Genomic DNA, 6,866 nt, shown 5'->3' with positions numbered 1-6,866 from the left:
TTGGACCAAACTTTGTGACCTCATAACTCTGCGTCAGAATGTCACACAGACTTCTAACTGGGCTCATTTAACTCAGACTACCTAACTGCCAATAACTGATGAGCTTTAAACTTTCTAGCCACGCCCTAGCAACCACTTTTGGACCCTAGAAACTGTCCCATAGACTTCCATTGCAAATGATGCTCATTGACTTTACATTGGATCAAACTTTGTGAGCTCATAACTCTGCATCAGACTGTCATAGAGACTAATGGCTGAGCTCATTTAACTCAGTCTAGCCAGCAGCCAATCACTGATGGCCTTTTAACTTTCTAGCCACACCCTAACGACCAGAGATTGCACCCTAGCAACTGTCCCATAGACTGCCATTATAGAGGCCCAGATTGATATCGTCCTGCTGCAGTGTTATAGAGACATGGGGGTTGTTTTTAACTGTTCATACTGGCAAGAAGCTTTGATACATCATCAGTCTAAGCTGTCAATCAACTCCATAGCAACAAAACAGACTAACCTAGCAACGATATGACAGCAGCTATATCTCAGCATCAGAACATCGTAGAGAAGCGGGGGTTGGCTTGTTTGACTCATGCTAGCACACCATAAATCCTGTATGGTTCACATGCAAGCAATGACTAGCAACATGCTAATTCATGCTGGAATCATGCTAGTAACATGCTAATTCATGCTAGAATCATGCTAGTAACATGCTAATTCATGCTAGAATCATGCTAGTAACATGCTAATTCATGCTAGAATCATGCTAGTAACAGGCTAATTCATGCTAGTAACATGCTAATTCATGCTAGAATCATGCTAGTAACCTGCTAATTCATGCTAGAATCATGCTAGTAACATGCTAATTCCTGCTAGAATTATGCTAGTAACAAGCCAATTCATGCTAGAATCATACTAGTAACATGCTAATTCATGCTAGAATCATGCTAGTAACATGCTAATTCTTGCTAGAATCATGCTAGTAACATGCTAATTCATGCTAGTAACATGCTAATTTATGCTAGTAACATGCTAATTCATGCTAGAATCATGCTAGTAACATGCTAATTCATGCTAGAATCATGCTAGTAACATGCTAATTCATGCTACAATCATGCTAGTAACATGCTAATTTATGCTAGTAACATGCTAATTCATGCTAGAATCATGCTAGTAACATGCTAATTCATGCTAGAAACATGCTAATTCATGCTAGTAACATGCTAATCCATGCTAGAATCATGCTAGTAACATGCTAATTCATGCTAGAAACATGCTAATTCATGCTAGTAACATGCTAAGCCATGCTAGAATCATGCTAGTAACATGCTAATTCATGCTAGTAACATGCTAATCTATGCTAGAATCATGCTAGTAACATGCTAATTCATGCTAGTAACATGCTAATTCATGCTAGAATCATGCTAGTAACATGCTAATTTATGCTAGTAACATGCTAATTCATGCTAGAATCATGCTAGTAACATGCTAATTCATGCTAGAATCATGCTAGTAACATGCTAATTCATGCTAGAATCATGCTAGTAACATGCTAATTCTTGCTAGAATCATGCTAGTAACATGCTAATTTATGCTAGTAACATGCTAATTCATGCTAGAATCATGCTAGTAACATGCTAATTCATGCTAGTAACATGCTAATCTATGCTAGAATCATGCTAGTAACATGCTAATTCATGCTAGTAACATGCTAATTCATGCTAGAATCATGCTAGTAACATGCTAATTTATGCTAGTAACATGCTAATTCATGCTAGAATCATGCTAGTAACATGCTAATTCATGCTAGAATCATGCTAGTAACATGCTAATTCATGCTAGAATCATGCTAGTAACATGCTAATTCTTGCTAGAATCATGCTAGTAACATGCTAATTTATGCTAGTAACATGCTAATTCATGCTAGAATCATGCTAGTAACATGCTAATTCATGCTAGTAACATGCTAATCCATGCTAGAATCATGCTAGTAACATGCTAATTCATGCTAGTAACATGCTAATTCATGCTAGAATCATGCTAGTAACATGCTAATTCATGCTAGAATCATGCTAGTAACATGCTAATTCTTGCTAGAATCATGCTAGTAACATGCTAATTCATGCTAGTAACATGCTAATTTATGCTAGTAACATGCTAATTCATGCTAGAATCATGCTAGTAACATGCTAATTCATGCTAGAATCATGCTAGTAACATGCTAATTCATGCTACAATCATGCTAGTAACATGCTAATTTATGCTAGTAACATGCTAATTCATGCTAGAATCATGCTAGTAACATGCTAATTCATGCTAGAAACATGCTAATTCATGCTAGTAACATGCTAATCCATGCTAGAATCATGCTAGTAACATGCTAATTCATGCTAGAAACATGCTAATTCATGCTAGTAACATGCTAAGCCATGCTAGAATCATGCTAGTAACATGCTAATTCATGCTAGTAACATGCTAATCTATGCTAGAATCATGCTAGTAACATGCTAATTCATGCTAGTAACATGCTAATTCATGCTAGAATCATGCTAGTAACATGCTAATTTATGCTAGTAACATGCTAATTCATGCTAGAATCATGCTAGTAACATGCTAATTCATGCTAGAATCATGCTAGTAACATGCTAATTCATGCTAGAATCATGCTAGTAACATGCTAATTCTTGCTAGAATCATGCTAGTAACATGCTAATTTATGCTAGTAACATGCTAATTCATGCTAGAATCATGCTAGTAACATGCTAATTCATGCTAGTAACATGCTAATCCATGCTAGAATCATGCTAGTAACATGCTAATTCATGCTAGTAACATGCTAATTCATGCTAGAATCATGCTAGTAACATGCTAATTCATGCTAGAATCATGCTAGTAACATGCTAATTCATGCTAGAAACATGCTAATTCATGCTAGTAACATGCTAATCCATGCTAGAATCATGCTAGTAACATGCTAATTCATGCTAGAAACATGCTAATTCATGCTAGTAACATGCTAAGCCATGCTAGAATCATGCTAGTAACATGCTAATTCATGCTAGTAACATGCTAATCCATGCTAGAATCATGCTAGTAACATGCTAATTCATGCTAGTAACATGCTAATTCATGCTAGAATCATGCTAGTAACATGCTAATTTATGCTAGTAACATGCTAATTCATGCTAGAATTATGCTAGTAACATGCTAATTCATGCTAGAATCATGCTAGTAACATGCTAATTCATGCTAGAATCATGCTAGTAACATGCTAATTCATGCTAGAAACATGCTAATTCATGCTAGAATCATGCTAGTAACATGCTAATCCATGCTAGAATCATGCTAGTAACATGCTAATTCATGCTAGAAACATGCTAATTCATGCTAGTAACATGCTAATCCATGCTAGAATCATGCTAGTAACATGCTAATTCATGCTAGTAACATGCTAATCCATGCTAGAATCATGCTAGTAACATGCTAATTCATGCAAGTAACATGCTAATTCATGCTAGAATCATGCTAGTAACCTGCTAATCCATGCTAGAATCATGCTAGTAACATGCTAATTTATGCTAGAATCATGCTAGTAACATGCTAATTTATGCTAGAATCATGATAGTAAAATGCTAATTCATACTAGAATCATGCTAGTAACATGCTAATTCATGCTAGAATCATGCTAATTCATGCTACAATCATGCTAGTAACATGCTAATTCATGCTAGAATCATGCTAGTAACGTGGTAATTCATGGTAGAATCAAGCTAATAACATGCTAATTCATTCTAAAATCATGCTAGTAACATGCTAATTCATGCTGGAATCATGCTAACAACATGCTAATTCATGCTAGAATCATGCTAGTAACATGCTAATTCATTCTAGAATCATGCTAGTAACAAGCTAATTCATGCTAGAATCATGCTAGTAACGTGCTAATTCATGCTAGACTCATGGTAGTAACATGCTAATTGATGCTAGGATCATGCTAGTAACATGCTAATTCGTGCTAGAATCATGCTAGTAATATGCTAATTCATGCTAGAATCATGCTAGTAACTTGCTAATTCATTCTAGAATCATGCTAGTAACATGCTAATTCATGCTTGAATCACGCTAGTAGCATGCTAATTCATACTAAAATCATGGTAGTAACATGCTAATTCATTCTAGAATCATGCTAGTAACATGGTAGTTCATGTTGGAATCATGCTAGTAACATGCTAATTCATGGTAGAATCATGCTAGTAACATGCTAATTCATGCTAGAATCATGCTAGTAACATGCTAATTCATACTAGAATCATGCTAGTAGCATGCTAATTCATACTAGAATCATGCTAATAACATGCTAATTCATGCTAGAATCATGCTAATAACATGCTAATTCATGTTAGAATGATGCTAGTAGCATGCTAGTTCATTCTAGAATCATGCTAGTAACATGCTAATTCATGCTAGAATCGTGCTAGTAACATGCTAATTCATACTAGAATCATGCTAATAGTATGCTAATTCATACTAGAATCATGCTAATAACATGATAATTCATGCTAGAATCATGCTAATTCATGCTAGAATGATGCTAGTAACATGCTAATTCATGCTAGAATCATGCTATTCAATACTAAAATCATGCTAGTAACATGCTAATTCATTCTAGAATCATGCTAGTAAAAAGCTAATCCATGCTAGAATCATGCTAGTAACATGCTAATTCATGCTAGTAACATGCTAATCCATGCTAGAATCATGCTAGTAACATGCTAATTCATGCTAGTAAAATGCTAATTCATGCTAGAATCATGCTAGTAACATGCTAATCCATGCTAGAATCATGCTAGTAACATGCTAATTTATGCTAGAATCATGCTAGTAACATGCTAATTCATGCTAGAATCATGCTAGTAACATGCTAATTCATGCTAGAATCATGCTAGTAACATGCTAATTCATGCTACAATCATGCTAGTAACATGCTAATTCATGCTAGAATCATGCTAGTAACGTGCTAATTCATGGTAGAATCAAGCTAATAACATGCTAATTCATTCTAAAATCATGCTAGTAACATGCTAATTCATGCTGGAATCATGCTAACAACATGCTAATTCATGCTAGAATCATGCTAGTAACATGCTAATTCATGCTAAAATGATGCTAGTAACATGCTAATTCATGCTAGAATCATGCTATTTAATACTAAAATCATGCTAGTAACATGCTAATTCATTCTAGAATCATGCTAGTAACAAGCTAATTCATGCTAGAATCATGCTAGTAACATCCTAATTTATGCTAGACTCACGGTAGTAACATGCTAATTGATGCTAGGATCATGCTAGTAACATGCTAATTCGTGCTAGAATCATGCTAGTAATATGCTAATTCATGCTAGAATCATGCTAGTAACTTGCTAATTCATTCTAGAATCATGCTAGTAACATGCTAATTCATGCTTGAATCACACTAGTAGCATGCTAATTCATACTAAAATCATGGTAGTAACATGCTAATTCATGCTAGAATCATGCTAGTAACATGGTAGTTCATGTTAGAATCATGCTAGTAGCATGCTAATTCACACTAAAATCATGGTAGTAACATGCTAATTCATGCTAGAATCATGCTAGTAACATGCTAATTCATGTTGGAATCATGCTAGTAACATGCTAATTCATGCTAGAATCATGCTAGTAACAAGCTAATTCATGCTAGAATCATGCTAGTAACAATGCTAATTCATGCTAGAATCATGCTAGTAACATGCTAATTCATGCTACAATCATGCTAGTAACATGCTAATTCATGCTAGAATCATGCTAGTAACGTGCTAATTCATGGTAGAATCAAGCTAATAACATGCTAATTCATTCTAAAATCATGCTAGTAACATGCTAATTCATGCTGGAATCATGCTAACAACATGCTAATTCATGCTAGAATCATGCTAGTAACATGCTAATTCATGCTACAATCATGCTAGTAACATGCTAATTCATGCTAGAATCATGCTAGTAACGTGCTAATTCATGGTAGAATCAAGCTAATAACATGCTAATTCATTCTAAAATCATGCTAGTAACATGCTAATTCATGCTGGAATCATGCTAACAACATGCTAATTCATGCTAGAATCATGCTAGTAACATGCTAATTCATGCTAAAATGATGCTAGTAACATGCTAATTCATGCTAGAATCATGCTATTTAATACTAAAATCATGCTAGTAACATGCTAATTCATTCTAGAATCATGCTAGTAACAAGCTAATTCATGCTAGAATCATGCTAGTAACATCCTAATTTATGCTAGACTCACGGTAGTAACATGCTAATTGATGCTAGGATCATGCTAGTAACATGCTAATTCGTGCTAGAATCATGCTAGTAATATGCTAATTCATGCTAGAATCATGCTAGTAACTTGCTAATTCATTCTAGAATCATGCTAGTAACATGCTAATTCATGCTTGAATCACACTAGTAGCATGCTAATTCATACTAAAATCATGGTAGTAACATGCTAATTCATGCTAGAATCATGCTAGTAACATGGTAGTTCATGTTAGAATCATGCTAGTAGCATGCTAATTCACACTAAAATCATGGTAGTAACATGCTAATTCATGCTAGAATCATGCTAGTAACATGCTAATTCATGTTGGAATCATGCTAGTAACATGCTAATTCATGCTAGAATCATGCTAGTAACAAGCTAATTCATGCTAGAATCATGCTAGTAACAATGCTAATTCATGCTAGAGTTATGGTAGTAACATGCTAATTGATGCTAGGATCATGCTAGTAACATGCTAATTCATGCTAGAATCATGCAAGTAATATGCTAATTCATGCTAGAATCA

The sequence above is a fragment of the Danio aesculapii genome, chromosome 5 (assembly GCF_903798145.1).
Source record: "Danio aesculapii chromosome 5, fDanAes4.1, whole genome shotgun sequence".
Taxonomy (NCBI): domain Eukaryota; kingdom Metazoa; phylum Chordata; class Actinopteri; order Cypriniformes; family Danionidae; genus Danio; species Danio aesculapii.
This window is presented reverse-complemented; position numbering follows the sequence as displayed.